Here is a 24,738-nt window from a genome sequence, read left to right on the forward strand (position 1 = left end):
CTCATTTACTCATTTAATAAGTATTTTTGAAGGCCTGTATGTCACATATTATGTGCTAGGGATGCAGGGGGTGGTGAGTCCTGCCGTTGTGGAGCTTACTTAGTGTGCAGAGGAAGGCAGTCCTCAGTAAATACTAAGGGCAGGGATACTGGGACAGGGAGGCTTCCCTTAGATGAGATCTAAAAGAGACGAGAGAGGGGACGGTAGAGCTCAAGGTAGACAAAGTAGCAGTGGTGAAGGTCCTGCGGATGTAAGGGAACACAGGCCACTTCCTGGAACGGAGAGGAGGAAAGATCGACTCCCTTCTGAGCCTCAGTATTCTCATCTTTAAAATGGAAGCCACACTAGTAACAGTCTCTCACAGGGCATCTCTGGATCTCAGAGGAGAAAGCACCACAGGCAAGGTTCTGCTGGGTGCTTGTTCATTCTGGATATTACTGACAGTGGGCAGAAAGGCCTCTGCCTGATATCTGGGGGCAGGAGGGAGGCTGACCAGGGCTGTCTCTGGGGCTCAGGAGGCAGAAGTAGGGAGGGAGAGTTGCTGATATTAAAGCTCCTGCTACTCGGGCTAAATATCAAGGATGTCTCCAGCTGGGAGAGCCATTAGGCAGCAGCGAAAGTGCTGGCTCTCTGGGGAGGCGGGCAGGACTGTCCCGGGAGGCAGCTCAGTGAGCTGGTGCTAAGAGCGGGAACTCTGTTGACGGGCAGATGCTGGCTGCCATTCAACCTCTTTATGGACAGGGACACTGAGACGTGCATTGCAGGATTTGTGGAGAAGTCCAGGAGGCCCCCAGGGCCTGATGTGTTGGGCATTTCCCCGATGCTTGATGCCGGCCTGACTGCTGTCTCCCAGGGTCAGAAGCAAGAAAACACATACCAGATCTTGGAAATATGCCTGTTGCCAGGTACCTAGAGATAAGCAGGTGGGGGTGGGAGGTGAGGGGAGTGTGGGCAGGGGAGCTGAGCCCCCAGTGAGACCACTGGAGCCCCTTGCAGTGGGACATCACCCCACCTCACATACCTGCTGTGGCTCCCTAGCTTTCTGCTGCCAGCATTCAAGGCTCTCCATGACTCAGGCCCACCTCTGCTTACCCTGGCATTACAGACCTTCATGCCCCAGCTGCTCCCACTGCCATGCTTTTGCATTTGCTGTTTCTGCCAGGCATGCCAGACTCACCTCCCATCCTCTAACATCTTTTCTGTCATCTTTTAAGAACCACTTGGAGTTCTAATCCTGGCTGAGTGAGTTGGCCAAGCAGCCTCCCCTCTGATACTTAGCTTACTCATCGAGAACATGCGGAAGCTATTTCCTACCTCACAGAGTTGTTGGTGCAAATTAAACACGACAACGTATGTGAAAAGCACCTAATGGCATGTGGCACAAAGCAGTTATTTAAAAAGCAGACCAAAAAAAAAAAAAAATTAACCAGTGGCACTTAGCAATAGCACCTCTTCCAGGAAGGCTTCCCTGACCACACACCCTGGTTTGGGTTAGGTGCCTTCTTGTTGGTCCCTACCTTCCCAGGCAACCCGTGGCTTGACACCACACAGTACAGCAGCGGCTTATTTGGGCATCTGCCTGTGTCCCGACTAGACTGCAAACACCTTCAGATCAGGGGTATCCCTGGTGGATGCCAGGCCACAAGGTCAGTGTTGGATGAGTGGGTAAAGAAGGGGTAGATGGCACTGGCCCAACCTCAGGCTCCTCATGTATCCCAAGAACTAAAAACAAGCCTAGATTGCCCCTGGGAGGTGAGAGGATAAGCATCTCAAATGCCCCGGAACCCCAAGATTGCCAGCATCTGTGCTTAGGACCAGCTTGCCAGGACATTGATCTGTCAAGCTGCCCTCCAGCTCTGCCCAGAGCAGTCCTGACCTCACCCCAGGCTCCCATCTCCTACCCGGGTTGCCACTAATGGCAGTTTCCAGAGATGGGGACAAGCCTACTCCTTCTCCCTCATCCTCTGCCAAGCTGCTGGTCAGCCAGTGGCCAAGTGCCAAGCAGCCAGCCTAAGCTCAGGGCTGGCTGGAGAGGGGGTGATAAAACATCCCAGGTGGCCCCAGGGGCTTGGAGAGGCGATGTGTGTGGGGTCCATGAGCTGTCTCTATTTCTTCTAGAAACCTCAGGGGTACTGTGCATTTACCCAAATGAGGCCACAGTGACACAAATCTAGCAGCGCCCCTGCTCTGGGCCAGAAGGCTGTCAGCTCGAGGCCCTGCTGGCTATCTTCCCCACCCAAAGCTCGGATAGGCAGTTATGGATGTCTTTGATTAATAAGAAATGGGGGCAATGAATTAATCATTATGTAATAAATGCAGTTTGTTTGGCAGCGGTATCTTTCAAAAACATGGCTTGTGTGTATGAGAAATAATGAAGGGGTCCCTCGATAAACACATATGGCACTCTGGGGGAGGCTACAGTTTTTGCCCTAGGAGTCCCTGTACTTGAGGAGGGGGGGGCGGTGACAGCCACAGGCATCTAGGGGGTGACCAGAAGTCCATAGAGAGAGGCAGGCCGGCCGGCCAGGCGGCAGCAGGTGGGTGGGCATCGGGCAGAGAACGGTGGCGTAGGACAGGGGTCCTGGGCTCAGCCACGTGCTCCACCCTCCTGCCCGGCGCCAGGGACAAAACCGGCGGCTTCCCTCGTCCTGGGTCGGCCGCCCGCCTCTCTCTGAAAGGAGAGGCATGAACAGATGTTTCCTTGAATCAGGAAAATAACGTTGGCTCCCAGATGGGCCGCGTCGCGGAAGCGCGTCCTCTGCCTCCCTCCCTTTGTGACAAAGTCTTTCTTTCTGGGGAGCAGCTGAGCGTCAGAGGGTGGTGGGTGGCGGCAGTGGCACCAGCGGGGCATCTGCCGGCTCGGTCATCACCCGCGTCCCCGGAGGAGGACTTGGAAAGCACAAAGGCCTCCGCTCGCTGCCGTGTGCAGCGCCGGTCGCCAGGTGCTGGCGGAGGGCGCGCTGCCCGGAGAGGGGGAACGCGGGCCCGCGGCGCCGGCGCTCCGCGAGCCGAGAGCCCGCCGGGGCCGGGAGGCTAGAGGCGCGGGCCCCGCCCCCCCGCGCGGCCGCCCACGTCAGGAGCCGCGCACCGTCCATCCCGGGGGCGCGCCCCGGGCCCCGCCCTCCCCGCCCGCGTCCAATCGCCGCCGGCGCAGCCGCCCCCGCCCCCGCCGCCGGGCCCGCCCCCCCCCTCCGGCCACGTCCCGGCCCCCGGCGCTGCTCCGCGGCGCCCCGACCTGCGCGAGTCTCCGGGGCGGGAGGAGGCTGTGGGGGGCTCCCTGACCCCGCCCGCTCCCCCTCCTGCGAGGTCTCCTGGGCGGAGGCCGCGGCCAAGCACCCACCCCGGGCCGGGTCACTTCTAGGCCTCAAAGCCCGCGGTGGCTCCCATTACAGAAGCAAGTAGAGACTCCGGCCCAGGCGTCCAGCCCCCCGCCCCCCGCCCCCCGCGCACACACGCTGCGCGCCGCCGCCCAGCTCTCACGGGTGGCTTCGATCTCGCAGTCCTGCCGGGATCCCAAAGCGCCTGTTGTTCCCCAACGACCCCCGCCCCCTCGAGTGCATTTCCTGCTCCCCTTCTCCTTTTCTCTCCCTAATACTTACAAGCGTTTGTACAGGCCCAGTTCAAACCCCACGGCCCTGTCGAGCCTCTCCTGACTCCCGACCCTGGCAATTAACTCACTCCTTTGTGCACCCCCTCTCACCTCATCAAAGGGTAATTTATCAGGTTCCCAGCAGAACCCAGAGCGCCCCCTAAAGGCAGAGCCGAGGCCTGAGTCATCTCTAAATGCTAGAGTTCTGCACACAGTAGGTGCTCTATGAAGATTTACGTGTTTGTGTGTGTGTGTGTGCACAAATGCTCCGGCACGAGCACACAGAATTCAAAAGCCCACGTTACACGAGGAAAAGTACTGGCCTCCAAGGAAACCTCAGTGCAGACGGACTCTGACCTATTCGTGTACCTCCCACATTTCTTCCTTTTCTATTTACAACCATCATGTCTCTCCTTTTGTCATTAATTTTAAGATTTTTATTTATTTATTCATGAGAGACACACAGAGAGAGGCAGAGACACAGGCAGAGGGAGAAGCAGGTTCCCTGTGGGGAACCCCACGTGGGACTCAATACCGGGACTCACACCCTGAGTCCAAGGCAGATGCTCAACCACTGAGCTACCCAGGTGTCCCTCTCCAAAATGATCTGGAATGAGAACCACACCAAGCCCACTCTGGGGACATGAGCTGGTATGGACCTGTTCTCTGTAGGGGCTTGCCTTCCTGGCTGCTAACACACCTGGCCACCCTGGGTGTGCCAAGATGATCTGGCCCAGTTTACAGGGCAGCCAACAGAGGCTCAGGACAGGGAAGGTCATCCAGGGCAGAGGAGCTGGCATTTGAACCATGGGGAACCTGAAACCCATGATACCCCAGACTGCAGGTGGGTCTCCCCCAGACAAGTTGGCTGTCAATGAGAAAGTGGGGCTGATCCTGGCAGGCCCACAGGGACCCCAAAGTCAGCACGGGCACAAGTGCCACCATTCATAAAGTCATTCGTGTCTCAAAGGTGACCTATCTCACTGCTCAATTGAGAATCTTAGGAACCGGGGATCCCTGGGTGGCGCGGCGGTTTGGCGCCTGCCTTTGGCCCAGGGCGCAATCCTGGAGACCCGGGATCGAATCCCACGTTGGGCTCCCAGTGCATGGAGCCTGCTTCTCCCTCTGCCTATGTCTCTGCCTCTCTCTCTGTGTGTGTGACTATCATATTAAAAGAAAAAAAATATACCTCAAAAAAAAAAAAAAGAGAGAGAGAGAATCTTAGGAACCAACCTTTCCTGCTGATCCCCTCACCCATTCCCACTCCCCTACCCACCCCAAGCCCATCAGCTCTCCCACTGCCCAGCTGCAGAAAGGACCAGCCCCCCAGCCAGCCTAAAGAACGTCCCTGATATTGCTAAGCCTCGTAATGGTTCCCAGTCCTGGCTGGCATACAGTGGTACCTGAGGGGCTTGTTATAGTTCCAAATCCTGACCACCCCCAGGGACTGTTGTGATTCAGGCAGGCCCAAGGGCGATATGCTGGGCATTTCTGTGTGTCTCTTCCCAAGTGCCTAACTGGATGAGCCCCAGGCTGCTTCTACATCTGCTGGCTGAAGTGCAGAGGCACAGTGCCTGGGAGTTTTGACATGGGGCAGGGGCGGGAGGGGTGGGGAGCTGCCTCCATGCCTCCACACTGGGGTCAGCCCCAGAAAGCATGCTGTGTGTGAGATCTGCTATCCTACATGCCCTGACATTTCCAGTGGCATAAATCAGTCTGACAGTGCCCAGGTGCCAGCAGTGACAAATTGCTGGGGGGCAGGGCAGCTGTGCCCCTGCATGTATTTGCTTGGGGGCCTCCTCACCCCCGAGCAACACTGGAACTGTGGGGGTCCCTGGCACACAGAAGGGGCACAAGGGATGTCTGGGGGCATGGAACCGAGTACAGAGTCCTTCCAAATCATAAAGGCTACCATTTATCACATGCCCACCTATGGTAAGTATTCTGCCTACATGAGCTTGCTTAAAAACTGGGACTGGAGAGAAGGTATTTGTAACAGCAAAAAATGCTGTGCCCATGTCCACCCTACAGAGACAGGGCACTTATGTAAGGCCCTACTGCGTGCTTCCGTGGCCCAGGTAGGACAGCAGGCAGGGGGGATGACTCAGGAGCCCCACAGTGCTACAGGACAGTGTGTGTGGAAGGGTCCCCCTGGACTAAAGTCCGAAGTGGACCTATGGCACAAAATTCCCAGTGACAAGAGGAAGGGCTATAGAATGCCCCCCCCCCACCCCCCTGACTCTGGGGACTCAGGCGTGGAGCTGTGGGGACAGAAACTCCCAATTTTACACACTTCTGTTCTGTCTTGCTTTAAAAAACAACAACAAACACATATTTTAAAAAGAGATGGATTCTTGGCCAAGCTTCCAGTGAAACCAGTGCCAGGGGTGGTTGGGGGAGGGCGGGGGGGGGGGGGACAGGGAGCAGGACGAGGTTTGTAAATCCTTCCAGACAGGTGACTTCAGACTCTGGAGAGCATGGATTCATGCATGCAGTCATGCGTTCATTCATTTGACAAAGATCCGACCCTCTGAGCATGCTGCCAGCTACCCCAGGCCTGAGCACTAAGAATTCATGCATTCATTCATGCCACAAATATTTATTAAGTGTCTGCCCTGAATCTTGGGGCCTCAGTGGTGAGCCTGGAACCACCCCCAGCCGAGGGCAGGGTGGGCAGGGCAGGCAGGGCAAAGCCACGTGGCACTGCCTGTGGTCTGCCCCAAAGTCCCTGCCCAGCAGCATCACCTATGGCCACGCCCCCCATTCCCAAACCTGCAGGCACCCAAGATGGGAATTATGGTCTCTACAAGAGACACTGACACGAAGCTGGTTACTGCCTTTTCAGCAAACGTAATTCCTTTTTATTAGAAAATTAAAGGGTAGGACCAGCTTGCCAAAAGCCAAAAGAGCTGAAATGTGCTTTCCTAAGATATGCAGCGTCTGATAAAATGGATTTGCTTGTCTCTCTCCTTTTCCACCGTCATCTCCCCTTGGCCAGCCTCGCCTCCATTCACTCCCCTTCTACTGGCACCGAAGCAATGGCCGTGAGCTTGGCGGAGGCCAGAAGGTCCAGTACCCGGGGGAAGGGATGTGGGGAGCGTGCCTTTGTTTCCCAGGCACAGGACAGGAACCAGGTGCTCTGTGCTGAGCCCCACTACCTGGGATTAAGCCTTTCTAGAATCACCTTGGGGATTCTTGAGCTTTCCTGAGATGCAAAGGCTGCCCGTGGCCTCTTCTAAGCTCACAGTGTCAGGAGGGAAAGGCAGGAACAATAAAGGACGAGGCTCCTGAGAAACAAGCTCATCCATCTGGAGACCTGGGAGCAGGCGGCTCCAGACGGAGCAGCAGAGGGAGGCGGGCAGGGCAGGGCGCAGTGGAGAGGACCCGTCCCTCCCTGCCACACAAAAAGCAACTATTCAAAACCACCCAGGGAGTTCTCTCTTATTGAAAAGTCCTTGATTCTTCCTTTTCTGCTGCAGAACTCAGGAACAAGGGGCCCCGTCTTATTAATGGGGTGATGGAGGGGCCCAGGAGGGAGGGTCCTCTTGCGCAGGAAAGTGGCCGAACCCGCCCCACGAGTCATTAGAGCTGGTAACTAAGGTAACTCCAGAATCGGATTTTCTTCCCCCTAATCTCTTTTTCTCCTTTTCCCTTTCTTCTCCTTTATTCCTCTGCTTCCTGGCTTGGAGGGGACCTCAGAGGGTGGTGGGGAAGATGCAAGCGCGCGAGTGGCGTCTGAGTGTGTGTATGTGTGTGCGTACGTGTCTGTGCGCCTGCATGCGCCGAATACTAAAATGACCACCATGCTCTTGGCTCTTGATGCTCTCAGGGTAGGGACCTCAAGGTCTTGTCTCAGGTGCGGCTGCTCCTGCCCTATCTTTGAGCACATGCCCTCCACCCTCAGGCCCACCCCCCAGCCCATTCCACCTGGCCTCTTCGCTGTGGCCATCCCCTGCCCTCCCAACTTGAGTAACAAAAGGCCGAGATGGAGTTCCCTTTCACCTGATCTGAGTGAAGTCTTTGCTTTGGCCTGTCTAGTAGTGGCCACTTTGTTCTGGAGAAAACCCAGAGAGGGTCTGCCTTGAGGCCTGTCAAAGTGGGCAAAGGGGTAGGGGGTCAGAAATAATTGCAAAAAAATAGCATTGTCTCAGAGGTCTGTGCTGCCTGGACCTCTCTGCCTGGGAGCTGTTGTCTGCGGGGGCCAGTCTGCCTCCCAGCCTGGCCACTGATGGCCATGTGCCTAGTGCAAGTTCTTTTACTCTCTGGCTAGGCTTTCCTGCTTTACGTGCAGAGAGGTAGGAAGCCCCTGACGCAGTATCAGGTCTCTCCCCAAGCTGGCCATCTCCAGGGCTGAGAGGGGACATTCTACTTTTCTAACAGAGTGGATGTGAAGCACGGTGTGTGTGGGGGGGGACCATGACCCCAATTCTCCAGGGGCAGTCATGGTAGGGCTCAGAGACTCTGGAAGGTGTTTCAGAGGAAGAGAGCTCAGCACTGGACCCCGGGACCCAGGGTTTCTCCAGGATGAGGAGGAGCTGGGAGCCCCTGGCCCCAGGACTGCAAAAGTCTGCATGTTTCTGTACACCCCCTTTCCTCCTAAACACAGAGGTCCCAAAGGGTCTCCCAAGGCTGTAGGTGGACACCAGGGCAGCACGGGGTCTGACCCACGTAGGTGAGCAATGCCCAGTGGCTGAGGGCTGCAGCACCAGGAGGTTTCCTGTTTCCCCCCAGTGGCGAGAGGGAGTCGTCTGCACAGTAAGGTGAGTCATGTCAGCTTTGCTGGCTCTGTGCATGTGGGGGTGGGGCTGCCCTCCCTCTGGACCCGAGGTGACAAGGTCAGCTCAGGAGCCGACTGACAGGGGCTGGACTGGCGCCTGGGACCCACCCAGGTGGCCTCTGGGGTGCCCATGCTGCTGCTCCAGGCCCCTCCAACCCCCACTGCCCAGAGAACCAAGCCCAGCAACTGGCGGGTGGTGGCCGAAGGCCTCAAAATCCCCAAGCAGTGGGGCAAGGAGGGCCATTGTGGCAGCAAGAGGTCAGGGGAAGGGGCAGGTATTGGAGTATGTCTGGAGCTGAGCCAGAACAGAGCTCCCTAAGTGTTGCAGGCAGAGGGGGCCTCGGCCCAGGCAAGCGGCTGACATTCTCAGTGGGGTCAAGCTCAGGCCCCAAGGCCCCCCAGTCCTGGCTGTGAGATCATCTCTGGCATCCTCATCCCTCCCCGTGTCTGTCCTCCTCCCCTCCCTCCAGTCACAGGACTATAAATGCACTGGTGCCTTCCTCTCTTCCCCAGCTCCTGGAGCTGACCTGTCCCTTCCATGCATCTATCTCTGTCCCTCTTCTCCTTGGAGGGCACCCGCAGCCCACCCTTCCCTCCAAAGATGGGCGTGAGCTTTGAGATCCAGGGGTCAGGCGAGCTGCAGTGACATGGCCTCGATGAGCATGGCTCTCACCTCAATGGGTTTTCCAGAGAGCTCTTAATGGATGTGTGATGCTCAGTGTGTGTGCGTGGGAGCCGCATGTGCAGAGGAGGCAGCCACCTCTGGATCCCTCTCCCCACCCTGTCTTTACTCCAGAAGGCCTTAGTCTCCCTTGTCACAAAACCTGGCCACCCAGGGGTGGAGAAGGCCCCAGGCAGGGAGCTCCCCTGACAGGCAGTTCTGGATGCTGGGAAAGCACCATCTCAGTCACAACACTGACATCACTGCCATTCCCTGAGCTCCTACTGCGTGCAGGGTGCTGGGCTGGGCCTGCTCAGGTTTCAGCACACTTATTCATAACCACAGCGACAGGGACAGCCTGGGCCTGCAGCCTTGAGCACCTGGCAGCTTATTTCAGCCCTGAAAACTCCCATCAAGCTGACCACAAATCCCATTTCTCATTTGGGGAAGACTGAGACCCTGAGGGCAAGCACCAGGGCCTGAGAGCAGCAGGGGTGGGGGGGAGAGCAGCAGGGGTGGGAGCTTATTTCAGCCCTGAAAACTCCCATCAAGCTGACCACAAATCCCATTTTTCATTTGAGGAAGACTGAGACCCTGAGGGCAAGCACCAGGGCCTGGGAGCAGCAGGGGTGGGGTGAGGGGACAGAATGACCACAGTTGCTCCCGTGTGATGGGACCTGAGTTGGCCTGAGTCTGGACGGAAGCCTGTACATTTAGTCTGAGCACCTCAGAGCCGCCACTCAGAAGCTCACGGAGGGCTGGACCCTTGGCCTGTCTGGAGCCCATGGCTTTTCCCAGCTTCCTACTGGCCCCTGGAGTCTTCTGCTTCCACCAGCAGACAGGCCTCAGGCCCTGTGGGGTGGCAGGGACCACCCAGGTAGAGAGAGAGAGAGAGAGAGAGAGAAAAGAAGGGGGGGAGAGGTAGTGTGTGTGTGTGTGTGTGTGTGTGTGTGTGTGTGTGGTGACCCAGCGCCCAGCCCGGATGCTCCGCCCAGCCTGACCGCAGCTGGGAAAACAGCCTCCTCAGCTGCCCCCACCAGCCACAGCCCACCCCACCCCACCAGGCCAGCTGCCTCACCCAGCCCTGAACCAGGAACTGGGCCTGCCGCCATTGTGGCCTGCTCTGCCTGAGTCACGGCCCCCCAGGCCACCTCCTCGGATCCCCGCCAGATGTGGGAGGAGGCAGTGGCTCCCCTGGCTGCCCACTCCCTCATGCTACCCTGGCTCACAATCCCCCAGCACAGGCTGCCCCCAATGGTACACCTGCCTCGAGCCATCTTCTTCCTCTCCACCTCCTCTCAGACTGTCAGGTGAAAGGTTCAGCTTTTTAACTGCAGTTTGCCAGAACTGACCCAAACCACAGCCCACCCTTGCCCCTCATCTCTTTGAGAGGCAGCCCTCCACCCTGTGCCCACCACCAGAGTTTGGTGCCTGTAGGCTGGCACTGCCTCCGGCCTTCTAGGGGCCAGGGAGGGGGCTCCCCGCCCTCTCCCACCCTACCAGGCTCCCTCCCCCACCTCACACTTCTGAGGCAGGATCACTGAGGCTGAAATTTCAATTAAGGAAGAGAAATAATTACTCTGGGGCTCCAGGCCGGCTCAAGTGGCGACAGGCCTCTATAGCCGCTTCCTTGGAGTTGGGGGGAGGTGCCCTGGCACCCCCACCACCACCGCGGTCAGCTGGGGCCTGAGCAGGGACCTGGGCCTTCACCATGTGCAGCCTTGGAACCCCCTTTCCTTCTATTAAAGCAAGGCCAACCTCAGGGCTGCTCCAAGGTGGGAGGTGGTGGTGGGGGCAGATACTGGCTTGAGAGAGGGTGGAGGAGGCTCCTGGCAGAGGGGGCTGGGGAGCAAGCCTCAGATGGCTCCAAAGAAATTGAATTAAATTAAATTTAACCATTCAGTCACTGCCTGTTCCTGCAGTGAGCCTGGAGGCTGCCAGGCCCCCCCAAGAACAGGACTCACAGGCCCTGTCCTCCCCTGGGGAGGATTCTGAAAGAGGCCCAGAAGGGGTGGCTCTGGAAGGTCCCCAGAAGGCCTGCTCTGCCCCTTACAGGAGGAGTGGGCCTGGGCAGGAGCATCCCCTCTGGACCTCAGACCCATCTCCTATAAGACAAGGGTCACAGGTAGGTAGGTGTTCCTGGCCCACCATGAGACCCTCCCCCACGTACTACTCAAGAGGCTTACAGCCAGCTTTATTTAGCAATGGCAACCCCATCTCCCAGAAAACAGCATCTCCAGAAATATCCCATCTTCAATCCTTTCCTGAGAATGACACGTTTCTCTCCAGAAATGCTTGGTTTGAATCCAGAAATTCTCAGCTCCAGAACGTTCCATCTCCAGAAATGTCCCATCTTATCTCCAGAAATCCTCTCTCATCTTCAAATACAATCCATCTCCACAAATGCCAGTGCTCTCTATAAAGGCTCCATCTTAGTTCCAAGAATGTTCCACTTCCAGAAATATCACATCCCATCTCTAGAGATGTTCCATTTCAGCTCCAAAAATACCTCAAATCCAGAAATGCCCTATTTTATTCCCAGAAATACTCCTGCATCATCTTAAAAGACACTACACTTCCAGAGGTACTACAGTTTACTTCTAGAAATAGCCTATTTCCAGAAATGTTTCATCTCTAGCAATGTTTGGAATCCAGAAAGGCCTCATCGTTACTCCAGAAAAATGCCCTCCCCCCTCCAGAAATGTTCATACTTCATCTCCCAAAATGCCATTTCATCTTTAAAACTGTTCCTCCTCCAGAAATGCTTTCCATCTCCTCTCTAGAAATGTCCTAATCCTGTCCCCAGCCGTGCTGTGTCTCATGTTCTAAAGACATTCCATCTCTGGAAATGTCCCTGCTTGTATCTGGAAATGCCCGTGGCAGCTCCAGAAAGGTCTCCCTGTCTGGCCCAGATGCTGTAGAAACTTAGAAACCCACTTCGTTCAGGATGTTCTGGGGAGGGGCTGTGCAGTGACCAGGAGGCCTCCTCTTGCTCTCCCTCCCTTATCCCTATGGTCCCCTGGGGATCTCTCAGCCACATGCTGGGCCTGCTTTTGTGCCGGGAGCAAGGATGAGGTCAAGACCTGGACTGGTAGGGGTCAAGTTCCTGTAAGTGGGGGTGTTGGTGGTCAGGGTTTGGGGCAACTGGGAGCCCCTGAGGTCTGGCCTGGGGCAAAGGTGGTGATGGGGGTCTTGGGGTGGGGAGAAATGGACCAGGAAGGAGCTGGTGGGGGTCTTGGCACAGCCCCCCAACAGATATACCCTGGCCAGAAACACATTCACCAACCCAAGTGCACTCATTCACATTTGTTTTTTTGTTTGGTTTTTGTTTTTAAGATTTTATTTCTTTATTCATGAGAGACACACACAGAGAGGCAGAGACACAGGCAGAGGGAGAAGCAGGCTCTATGCCGGGAGCCTGATGTGAGATTCAATCTCAGGACCCTGGGATCATGCCCTGAGCCAGAGGCAGACGCTCAACCACTGAGCCACTCAGACATCCCACTCATGCACATTTGATGGCCAATCCCCACACAGCGCACACACATTACACGCTTTCAACATGCATACCACGCTCAGCACTTGCAGCCCTGCCCATACAAGAAAACAGAACATCTACAAGTGCATACACACAATGCAGACACACAGATGAGTCCACCATCACACCACATAGAATATGACACACTACCATCTTCATCCCCACTCCCTGGGGCTCTCTGAATGAAGTTCCAGGGACACCAAGGTGCAGAAGCCTGCTGTCAGTCCCTCTGGCCAGTCTAGATTGGCAAGATGGAGAAGGCTCAATGATTGCTGCATGTCAACTGTGGGGGCGTGTGTGTGTATGTGACTCCCAGGGCTAAGACTTGGGCTTAGAAGGAACTGCAAAAGATAGGAAAGTACACATTTGGCCTCTACTAAAAAGCTGTTAAGATGGGACACTCCTTGCCCCTTGGAACAGCCACTCTAAATGACATAAGTTCCTCTTTGGATAGGACCAAAATCTTGCACTGTCACCTCTGTCCCCACAGCATTGTTCTGGAGTCACAAAGTCCATGCCCTGCTGACACCACCTGGGAGACTCTTCTTTCTGCCCCTTGACAGGCAGGGAAGTAAGGGGACCTGGAGATGGCTGAGTGGAGGGCGCGTGCGTGCGTGCGCACACGCGCACACACACACACACACACACACACACACACACACACACACTACACCTCCATGCCCCGAACACACACACAGGAAGGGAGGAGGTAGGCCCCTGGTCCCTACCGGGTCTGTCCCTGACACCTCTGTGGGTGGAAGTTCTCAGAGCCTCTAGGTGTATGGGAGGGAAAAGGGGCCCTGAATCCACGATCTGTGTTCTCAGCAGCGTTGGTAGCTCTGGTCTGCTCCCACAGGACAGTAATTACCATTTATTAAGCCTCCCGATTTAGAATCAGCCTCAATTAACTGAAGCCTCCCGAGCCCCCTTTTGGGATCCTTTGGGCCCAAGGGCAAATGCTGAATAGAGCTTGAAGGTGCCCTTCGATGTGCCCTCAGCACGGGTCCCTTTGTCTACCATCTCGTCAACTGGCCAGCTCTTGCCTACCAATGGGGCTCCCATGTCTGTCCCACAATCCTGCTTGCAGTCCCTCTAGGTCCTGGACACTGTTCCTCTCTCTCCCTAGACCTCCTCCTCTAGGAACTGAGATTTTCACTCAAAAACGTGAGGGAATAAAAAAAGCCAAATAGTCCAGCATGATCCAAATGAACACGTGGTCCCAGGGCCCAGGACGGGAAAGAGCTTGCAGGCCTGGCCTCAGCATGGTGAGGTGAGGTGAGCCCCCCTCCCCCCCCCGCCCCTGCCGGGTATCCCTGCTCCCAGGAGCAGTGGGCCTTCTGGAGAGGTCTGCATTGGTATTCTCCGTCCCTCACAGCCCAAATTACACCAGCTCTCCTGGGACCCTTTTATAGCACGTTGTCGCTTCAGCAAAAGGTTATGTACGAGAACATCGAAATCCCTCCCGCATATTAACTAAAAGAGCATTTTTTAAAAAATGCACAGGAAAAGGCAGCTCACCTAAGAGCCATTTTTTATGGTATTTTAGATCAGAATGTGCACTGGACCTTTGGTCAAGAATCGGATCCTTGTCAGAATCCCGGCCTTGCTGGGACCCAGGGCATGTCACCTCACCTCTCTGCCCTCCGCTTTTCTCTGTCCACTAGCGTGAGAAGAAAAGCCCCCACAATGGTGCTCTAGTCAGGGATGCTCTGAGGGGCATATGAACGATTGGAATGAAGGAATCTTGTTATGGAACCAGCAGAGTCCAACTGGTGTCATTGCTCAGGCTTCAGCCTGCTCGTAGGTAGCAGGCAAGGAGACCTCCGTATTTCGCAAGTACTCTGTGCCCTCCTTGCACCTCCCTGTTTTTCCCCAGGCAGTTCCTACACCTGGGGCACCCTTTCCTTTTTTTTTTTTTTTTTTTTTCCCTGCCTGGAGAATTTCTGGAAAACATCTTCAAAACACAGTTTGGAATCAGTTCCCTGGTTCTGACATTTCACAGATGAGGTCCAAAGCTGTAATGTGCCCAAGATTGGTGGGCAGGGGTGCCAGGATGGGAACCGAGGGCTATGCAGGGGGCGGGGCAGACTCGATGGCATGGGGACTGCACAGAAATGGGCAGAAGGTGGCAGCCCATCTCAGCTCTGCCTGCAGCCCCCTGTGGGCATGTGGATTTCTAGTTTGAGAGATGCGAAGAGTAGGATTTTTATGTGAAATCTCAAGTTATATTCAATACCCTGGGGCGCCTGGGTGGCGCAGCTGGTTGAGCATCTGACTCTTGGTTTCGGCTCAGGTCATGATCTCAGGGTCATGGGATCAAGCCCCGCATGGGGCTCAGGGCAGAGTCGGCCTGGGATTCTCTCTCCCTCTCCTTCTCCCCTACCCTGCATGCGCTCTCTCTCTCTCATAAATAAATAAATCTTTAAAACCATGTGCTGGTCAAACTGTGCCCATTTGAGGGAGGCACCAGCCAACAGTCTCTGGTTTGGGGTCTCAAGCCCTGGTCTCTCCACCTCTTCCTGGAGGAAGGGAGGTGAGCGTATAGAAGAGGTAGTGAAATGGGGAGTGGAGGAGTTAGGGCAGGGGTGAATGCTGGGCAGTGACCTCTTTGGGCCTCTGTGTGCTCTTCTGTCACACAAAGATGATACCAGAGCCCTTCCTCTAGCATGTGAAAGCTGAAGCCCCCCCAACATGACAAAGTGCTCACAAGGTACTTCTAGGATGAATGAGGGAGGGCGTGGGAATTCTCAAGGGTTACTTACCTCCGCTGTCAGGATTTATCCTACTGGCCAACCCGACTGTTGGGGCTACAAGGAACCCTAACATAATCTGAGCCCTTTACAGATGAGGAGATGCCCTGAGAAGAGCAGCTCTTGACTGGCATCACCAACCAGGTAAGTGAACGACAGCGTCAGTCTGGGATGACCAGACTTTCACTCCCCAAGGCAGTGGGATCCACTATCTTCCTGCTCCTCCCACAAACAGAAGACCCCAAACATGAGGAATGTCAAGAGGGGTGCAGGAAGGTCTGCCCTGCTGGGCCTTCCACCACAAACATCCAGCAAGGAGGGCTATACTCAAACACAGCCCTGGGTTCATCCCCGGCCCACCTTTTTAGAGCCCAGAGGGCCTGGAGCCAAAGGTAATTGATTTCTTCAAGCCTTGATTTCTTCATCTTGAAATGGGAGATGGCGGGACCTTCCCCCAGCAGGAAAGGGTTGAAGATTGGAAATAATAAAGTGCTCAGGGCCCAGCATGGGGGTGGGGGTAGGGACCCCACTGAAAGTCCACTCTGAATACCAGGATTCCAGATGTTATTCATGTCATCCAGACTCCAGGCTGCCCTTGTCCCCAGTGCTCCTCATCCTGTCTTCTGTGGGGCTCTGGGTACCACTCCTCCCTCTGTGCTGAGCCTTCTTTTAGGGAATTACAATCTGTTGGGCTTTAATTACTGGTCCCCAAGGAATTCCTCCTCTTCCCCCAGCGAGAGGTAATAATCCCTTCCAGGGTTCAGACACCGCAGGCCTGGGTGGAGCTGTAGCCCAGGCAGGAGTTGGGGGAGCAGGACCAGACCCCAGCTCCCCGGAAGCAGGTCCCACAACAGCTCTGAGCAAGGAGGGAGGATGCTCTTGTCCTGTCCGGGCCCCAGCATTTAGAATCAGAGGCCCCAGTTCTGAGAGAGGACACTGGGCCCTTGAGATGCTCACCGAAGGCCAAAGGTCATGCAGCCCCACCTGGGATCTTTTCTGATTCTCTCCAGCTGTTCTCCTCATTGGCTCATTTTCCACCTCCAGCCTGGGCTCCAGCTGTGTCCCCTGCCTTCAGGATAAAATGTTTCCCACTTCTCCCTTCCTGGCAGTCAAGGCTTCAGACTCCTTTTCAGCCTCCACTCCTGCCTCTGCCTCCCCAGTTTTTAACCTCTGACTTTCTAAAGCTTTCCTGGCTCTCTCATGCCTCCAGGCCTCCTGGCATGCTGTGTAGCACTGCAGTCCTTCCTGGGGTCAAATGCTTCCCCTTCCAGAGCCAGGGCCCATGTTCTCTCCATCAGGAGGCCCACCCTGACTCTCCCTGGGCCTGGCCTCAATGTGCCTCCCCTGGGCTGTCTGCTGACAGCGAACATCTGCTGAGTGCTGCATGAAGGACTGAAGTAATGAAACTCGACTTATAAACCAGGTGCCCGTCAGATGCCCGCTGCTCCCCCTCCCCACCGAGCCCCGGCAACAGCAGCAGCTGTGGGAATTCAGCTGTGCGTGTAGAAGACGGGTCAGGCCACGGTGAGCCACACAGCCAGGGTCAGGCTGACCTGTTCCAGTCGAGTCCCCACACCTCTGTGCATGAGTCCTCTGCTCTCATACTCTCACTTCTAAGACCACTAGCCAGGGCAGGGTGAGGCTGGCACTGCGCACAGTTCTCAGGGCCCTGCAGGCTGAGGTTCAAGGACAGGTGTAGTGGCTCCTGGGTAACAGCTATTCAGCTGAGAGGCTCCAAACGAGTGGCTGGAGTGTGTGTGTGTGTGTGTGTGTGTGTGTGTGTGTGTGTGTGAATTTGGCCACAGGTGGGTCACTAGATTCGGCGACAAGAGGAACAAACCAGGAAATGTGATGTAAACATCTGAATCCTGGGCACCCTGGGCTGCATCTCCATCTGCTGCCCTGGTGGAGCTGAGCTGCTGTACCCCATGAAGGCAAGCCAGGCCCCCACACCCTCATTAGTTTTGCCCACTGGCCCCCACGGGACTGAGAGGTTGCTGGCCCCTGCATTATGCAAACATGAGTACAGCTTCTGATCACTACTGCGAGGTAATAGGTTTGCATTTTAAGCAAGGCTTTCAGTGCTTTGACCCTTGGCTGTGACCAAAGAATTCATTTCAGGCCTTGGGAAAGGATTTTTGGGAAAGCAGATATCCTATGGGTCAAGGTGCCCCTGGGAGGTGGCACCTTGCAGGGATGACCTGGGGTCTCTGTCTGTTTCAGCTCAAGGGGCTTTTTGTGGGATGAGCAACATCTGCCTGCCTCTCTTCAGATTCTGACCTTGGGAACAGGTGGATGCTGACTTTCTGGGTCCCACCTGCCTCTCTAATTCCTCATGACGTCATTTCTGGTCCCAGAACCCTCCTCTTGGTCAAGGTCCCCCTAAGAATGTGGAACTTGCTCCAGGAAGAACATCTCCTCCCTCTTCCCAGACACTCTACCTTTGATCATGCTTCAGGGGGTTGTCCTATGAAATTCTTAGCTCCTTGGAGGTTTCTACAGAAATGACAGTCACCTCAACCCCAGAATGTCTCCTAGAAAGCATGGGAAGAGTACAGCATGTCTCCCTCCCTAGAAGTCAGCAAACCCCAGGCCCCTGCTGTGTCAACACACAGGTGCCCTAAACAGACAGGGCGCACAGATGAACACTTAATGAGCCCCTCTGTGTGTCCCGAAGCTGCTAGACACTTGAATAAACTTGACCTGGTTTTCCTTACTCTTCTGACAGTCCTGTTAGGAAAGAACCACGATCCCCATTACCCAAAGGGGATCTTTTCAGGCAATGAAGACGAAGACAAAGACCTTGCTTGTGGCCAGCATTCTCGTGTGCTTTTGGGTGTGGCTGACCTGAAGTGGGGTCTCCTCCTCTCTGAGAAGCCTGGCCTGGGAAACAGCAGTGTCGAACAGGAAGGGAGAGGGCAGTGAGCCATGCTTTTGGACAGCTGAGTCCCCACACATGCTGAGCTAAGCCAGTTCACCCAGTACCTATCACTTATGAACCATGACAACACTTGATTCTGGGCTGTAAGTTGAGGGCCACCTGGTTTATTATTTTTATGGCTATGTTCTACTACTGCAGTCTTTGCGAGGCTGACTGGGGGCGAGATAACCAGAGAAGGCAGAGTGTGACCAGGCCCAGATTCTTTTTCCAGAAAGTTCTTGGTGGCATATACCCAGGAGTATGAGTACACAGTGGCCGGCAGGGACTAAGGGGCACCTGTGGCTGGTCTGCTCTGGAACTGCCTGCCACTTCATGGGGGACAGCAGGACGGAGAGGGAGGAGGCTCTGCCTAGGATGGCAAAGGTGGGGCGAGTCATCCGGTTCCCCACACACATGGACACCACGGCCTTATGCCCTGTGTGGCTTGGACCTCAAAAAGGAATAATCTCAGGGGTGCCATGGAGGATGAGAAGGCCTGTCCTTGACATCTCAGCTCCCCAGGGGCCTGCAGAGGGAGGACCCCTCATCATGGGAGTCAGGGGCAGCTGGGAGCTAGGGAGGGGGGCTCTCTCAGGCTTAGAGTCAGAGATGGGTCCAGCCTGGGGTGCCTAACTTCTGGCTCCATGATCTCATGCAAGTCACTCGTCTTTAACACCAGAACCACAAACGCTGACTTTCAGGATCTGGTAAACAACAGGACCAGCGCCTAGCATGCAAGTAGGTATCCATGGAACCTGGTGGCTGCCAACCAGCTCCCATGACCTCACAGAGCACCACCTGGGGGCTGGGGGAGGCAGGGTGGTAGTGGTGGCAGCCTTTAAAATTCAAAGAAGCAACTCAAATCTGCCTTGGGCATATACCCCCAACACCTGGTCCCTCAGCACCCCTCCCTCCCCAGGTGCACTCCCCTCCAGGGGCTGTGCCCTGCAGCCAGACCCTGTCCCATTCTCCATCCTCTGGTCTCAGTCTCAGCCTTCCCAGCCGGGGGATGTGAGCAGGAATGGCTCAATCAGGATATAATCGTTTTTAATTAACGTGCGGATCATTTCACAGGCTGATCTCCTTGGAGACCAGAGGGAAGACGGTCTTTTAAGATTTTCTTTTGCCTCCCCCCCACCCTGCTTCCCAGTAGAAGGCCGCCCCCCCTCTTCACCCACCCAGCCGCAACCTTGAAAGCAGCACAAAAGCCTGCTGCCTGGATACCTCTTGGGGCCATTAGGAGGAAAGTGTGTGCTCACACACAGACAAACATCCACGTGCCCAAGCTCCAGGGCACGCTCTCCCCCCACCGGAAATGCACAAATGGGAGCAGAGACTCACAGACATATGCACACACCCACAGACATAGCACATGCAGGGATACACACAGATTCACGCGTGCACACACAAACACATGCATGCATGCACACGTGCCCAGGCTGGAAGACACACAGACCCCCTAAGGAATATACAAACAGGGTCCAAGGCATATAGACCTGGGCACACACACACACCCGGGCTGGCAGCAAACTGACCTCCACACAAACAGGATCAGACACACAGACATAGGCACACATAGGCACACATGGATGTGTACACATGCACAGCGATGCATCCAAGCACAGACACACACAGACGTATACCACAGAAATGCCCAGACAACCCATGCTCATGGGAGGTCTGTGCTTAACTACACAGCCAGCCAATGTGCCAGCAGTGGGGAAGAGGTCCCTGTCCTTGGCTGGAAAGTCAGAGCCACACCATCACCCTGCCCCCATAGGCACCCATGGCCCCAGCTCCCTCCCTAGGGGTACCCTGCCACCTGCCCCACTGGAAACCCAGGAACAGAAAAGCCACGGATGTCTTACCTCCCTGCCACCCACCTGGTCTGGATCCTTCTGATCCCAGAGCCCCTCAAACAGCTGCTTCACTCAGCCCTCAGGGCTCACCCGGGACATCCAGCCTTTCCTGGCCACCCAGCACAGGCTAGCTTGACAGGTGCACTGGTAGGGCTGTCCCCCCACCCTCTGGGCACCTCTGGGTACTGAGTGAGGCTGGGGCGGGGAGGGTACTTGCTCTCTTCTTTCTTCATTTTTGCATTTTCTTCCCTTCTGACCTCCCCTCCCACTTTTCTAATCCCCCCCATCTCCCCTTCTGTTCCTCTCTCTCTACCCTTTCCCTGTCTCCCCTTCCTCCCCAGGGGCCCTCCTGAGGTCAATCTAAGATCAGAAGAAGTTTAAGAAGACACAGGTCCTTCCCCACTCCTCCATGGTAGCTATCTGTGCCAACACCTGCCCCTCGCTCCTGAACAGACCCTGAACTAGGAAAAGTAAACTGAGGCACAGGCATAAGGGCACAACCACTGGGATCTGCAGTCCCATCCCTCTTACTGCACCTACTTTGGATCCTCTATTCTCCTTCTGGAGAATGGGATGGCAAAGAGGAAGGAGTTGTTTTGAGGAGGTACAACAGGAAGCCCACGGCTGGCCAACCATAGTCTAGTGATTTTGGCAGCTCCAGAATCCATGGACAGGGCCAGTGTGCATGACACAAAGTATGAGACAGGCTTAGGAGCCTATCTGGTGCTGTACTTGGTGATGCCATGGGCAGGCTGGGTGCTTCTCCTCTCTTGGGGTCTTGGGAGTCCTTTCATCTGTGTAATAGATCAGGTCAGCCTAAAAGATCCCTACGAGCTCTTCCCACAAGTAGAAATCAAAATGGCAGATTAGTAGCTGGCTCTTGGCTGCTGCAAGGCCCAGCAACTGCTGTGTGACCTTGGGACTCACTTCCCCTCTCTGGGCCCCGGTTTCCTCCTCTGTCAAAGGAGGAGGCTCACACAGGTGATTCATTGCCAAGGCTCTTTTTCAGTTCTGACAGAAGGTTCTAGATTGGGAGGGAGGAAGGAGAATAGTTTCCCACTTCTGGAAAAATGAGAAGCCCATTTCTTCCACTGCAGGCATGCCGGAGTCTTCAGGATCAGCAACGTCATTTTGAGGAAATCATCTTAAACATCAGAAAAAAAAGTGCTCTGTGCAAAATATAATCGCTACCTCGTTCATCAGGAGAATCCAGAATGTTGAACAAAAGGGGAATATTAAGTAAATGATGGCACATCCCCCCCCAGGAAAAGCCTGAAGATATTAACCAGGGTGTTTATGAAGAGTTGGTTACAAAACAGGAAAAGGCTCCTGTTAGCGCCAAGGAAGAAAGCAGGATATACATCTGAATACAGAGAATGGCCACAAAGTCTTTAAAAAACAAACCAACCAGGGACTGTGAACAACATCAAAATATTAACATTGTCATAGCCTGCTGTCAAGTAACCTTGTTTCTCTTTCTCTCTGTTTCAGATTTTTTCTCTGAACCTCATTTTAAAATGTGTATGTCGGAGAGGTTTCTTTCTTTCTTTTTCTTTTTTTTAATGGCTAAATGCCTCCAATTGAGAAACTTTCCCCTTTTTTCATTCATTCATTTATTCATTCATTCATCACTGATTCATTCACTCCTGCGTTTGTCCTGCCAAAGCTGAGTGCCCGGGCATGTGCCAGGCCCCAGAGCTCTCGGATCTGCAGGGAACGCTTCTCACCTGCAGGAAACAAATGAGTGTGTGGTGGGGGTTGGAGGGAGGGATGCAGCCCCACAAATAACTCGACACCAAGGCACTTGTCCGGTCATGGGGCCCTCTGAGGGAACACAAATCAATCCTGCCGGTTTCAGCCCTGCCTCCTCCCTGGCCTCGGTCAGCCCTGCCCTCAACTGCTAGGGTCTCAGGGTCTAGGCTATGGGTTAGAAACGCACCCTTAACGCCCGACCCTCCAGCTGTGGGTGGGAAGGGTTGAGGTGGGGAGCCGGGCAAAGTGTGAACCACCCTCCCCAGACCCCAGGATGATTCCACTTCAAGTTCCCTAACCCTGGGCCCTAACCCCTTTCCCCTCAGGGCCACAGGGCGGCTACCTGGCTGTTGTACCCTCCCTGGCTCTGATTTCTCCTCCCCGCCCCCAGGCCCCTGACCGAGGCACCACCCAGCCAGGTCCTGTCCCGCCGCCTGCGGCTGCTGAGAAGGGAAGAAGGGAAGCACAGAGTATGGAATCTGCTAGCTCCTGTCAGCCAGTGTCACGCTGTTAGCACGTCAAAGGGTCCGACAGTGTGTCCCTGCTGTGTGGGGGCTGACAGATTTCTGGGGAGGGTTAACTCTTTATATTCCTGGACCGAGCCACAGAACAGCCTGTAAGCAGCCCGCCACCGCCCCCCCAAGGTGCATCCCCTCTCCCCCAGGAATCCCCTTTTTAAGTCGGGAGAAGGATTTCCTTCTCCTGCCTGGGTTGCCAGCTTGGGGTCCCTGGAAGAGAAAGAGGAGGAGCCCCCTTTGGCTCCTTCCGATGCTCGCCTGGGAATCCAATTAAGGCAGATTTCCATCGACTCTTCTCGGTCCCCACTCCTGTACCAACCAGCCCCTTCACCCGCTCCACACACCCCCCCCCCCACGAAAGGAGCAAAAGGATCCAGGCGCTTTGAGTGCCGAGAAGCTTCTGACCCGGCGACCCCTACTTTGCGTTGTGCGCCCCCCCTCCAGGACTGCGGTCCCCAGAAAATCTCTGGGCTAGCATTCCCCTCCCAGGGCCCCAGTGGGAAAAGAAGTTCCCACCACTCCCCTCCCCCTTTCTTTCCCTCCCCGCCCCCACCGCGGAGGGAGGGGGCGAGGCGTCCGGATCTCCGGGTCACCGGAGCAGCGTCTGCTGTGGATCGCAGGAGACAAACACTCCGTCACACACACACACACATCACCCTCGGGATCACCTCTGAAGCCCGCATTGTACAGAAGGGGAGGAGGCCGAGTTGCGGGGAGGAGGCTGAGGTTAGGGGGGCCCTCCGACGTGCCTCAAGTCACCAGCCAATCAGCAAGCCCAAGAGGGGCTAGAATCCACGACCCCCGGCCGAGAACCCCACCTTGCCCCCGCCCCCTCCCCCGCACAGCGCCATCCGACGTCAACGTCTCTAACCCAAACAAGCCCCTCCCCCAAGAAGTCTTCCCTCCCCCTCCCCCCACCCCCGCCCTGGGTCAGCAGCCCCCAGAGAGACCGAGCTACGACCCCCACCCCCGACAGCAAGGCGCGAGATTTCATTGTCAGCCTGGCCACTCAGGCGCGCGTGAGGCGGGGGTGCAGGGCAGGGGGGCTGTGTGGCAGGCTACGGCGCGGGGAGTGGGGAGGGGTCTCCAGGGGAAGTGTTTGAAGCTGCTCCTCCAGTTCTGTCCAGATCCGGAAGCCGCCGGGGGAGGGAGGAAGGCGGGGGTGGGGAGAGCGCGACCTTAAGCGCTCGCAGGCGGCAAGGAGGGGCCGCGGCGGCCGGAGGAAGCGCCGGGAGGCGTCGGGGGCGCCAAGTCCCCGGGGAGGCAGCGCTCGCGGGAAGTTTCCCACCGGTTGCCTGGAGCAGGACAGGGTGCGCAGGCGGCCCTCCCCGGCCTGACCGGCTCCAGCGCGCAGATTGCGAACTTGAGCAAAACTCCTTCCGTCTCCGGCGTCCCTCACCTTCCCATCGGCGGCCACCAGCCCCGCCATCTCAGCCCCCTGCCTTCCACCACGCCACAGCCGCCAGGACCTCTCACCAGTGTATTGTGGAGGCAAGGGGAGGGGGAAGTCCCCAACACAACCAAACTGCGGCCACCAAAAAAAAAAAAAAAAAAGAGGGAGAGAGGGAGAGGGAAAAAAAGAGAAAAGAAACAAACAAAAAAAAGGAAGAAAGAAATTCCTTCTCTCGAGACCGATTCCTTCAACTGGCGTGGAAAACCCCCAAATAGGCAAATCTGCAACTCCAGCCAGGATCGCGGCGCGGCGGGAGGGGTGCCCGCGGCCGGCGCCCACCACCGCCGGCGGCCCCGGGTTCGGGGCAGGTTGGAGCGCGGCGGCAGCCCGGGGGCTCCGGGAGCCCTCGCGCCCCGGCACGGCCCCCAGAAGACACAAAGCTCTGCCGCCAACAATACCTGCGGGCTCCTCCTGGATCTCCCGGGCGCCGGCGCTGCGCGTCTCGCCGTCTCCGGTTCCCCGCGCCGTCTCTCTCTCCTCCTCTCGCGCGCGCTCTCCCCCTCGCCTCTTCCAGAACGCGGCGGCCAGATGAGATCCTTGGGAGAAAAAAATGTGAGCGCTCGCACGATTCCTTTCTCTCCGCCCGCCGCTCGCGGCGGCACCGGGCTCGCTCCTTTCTCCCTCGCGCTCCCGCGCGCGCCGCGCCTCTCGCGCCCCGCGTTTCCTTCTCAGCAGCCCCTGCGAGCGCCCTCAGTAGCCATTATTCACGGGCCACCGGGGGACAGGAGGTAATTAGAGACCGCCCCGTGGCCGCATCCACTCGGCAAGCGCGATGCGGGCGCGGGGTGCGCGCGGGGAGGGGCGCGCGACGAGGGGGCTTGGCTGCGCGCAGCCCGCGCCCCAGACGCGGGGGAGGGGAGGAGGAGGAGGGGGCAGGGAGGGAGGAGGCGAGGGGAGGAGTGGTGAGCTCGGGTAGGGAGC

General features: G+C 56.3%; 1 protein-coding gene across 1 annotated transcript in view; it reads right to left on the minus strand.

The window, feature by feature from the left end:
- The window catches only part of RAI1 (retinoic acid induced 1), an 81,325-nt gene extending 56,972 nt beyond the window's left edge, over window positions 1-24,353 (minus strand). Inside the window, exon 1 of the mRNA XM_041770822.1 lies at window positions 24,216-24,353. The gene's annotated coding sequence lies outside the window, so the exon portion shown is untranslated. The remainder of the gene's footprint in view (window positions 1-24,215) is intronic.
- Window positions 24,354-24,738: the final 385 nt, after the last annotated feature.

The sequence above is a fragment of the Vulpes lagopus genome, chromosome 10, assembly GCF_018345385.1.
Source record: "Vulpes lagopus strain Blue_001 chromosome 10, ASM1834538v1, whole genome shotgun sequence".
Lineage (NCBI taxonomy): Eukaryota > Metazoa > Chordata > Mammalia > Carnivora > Canidae > Vulpes > Vulpes lagopus.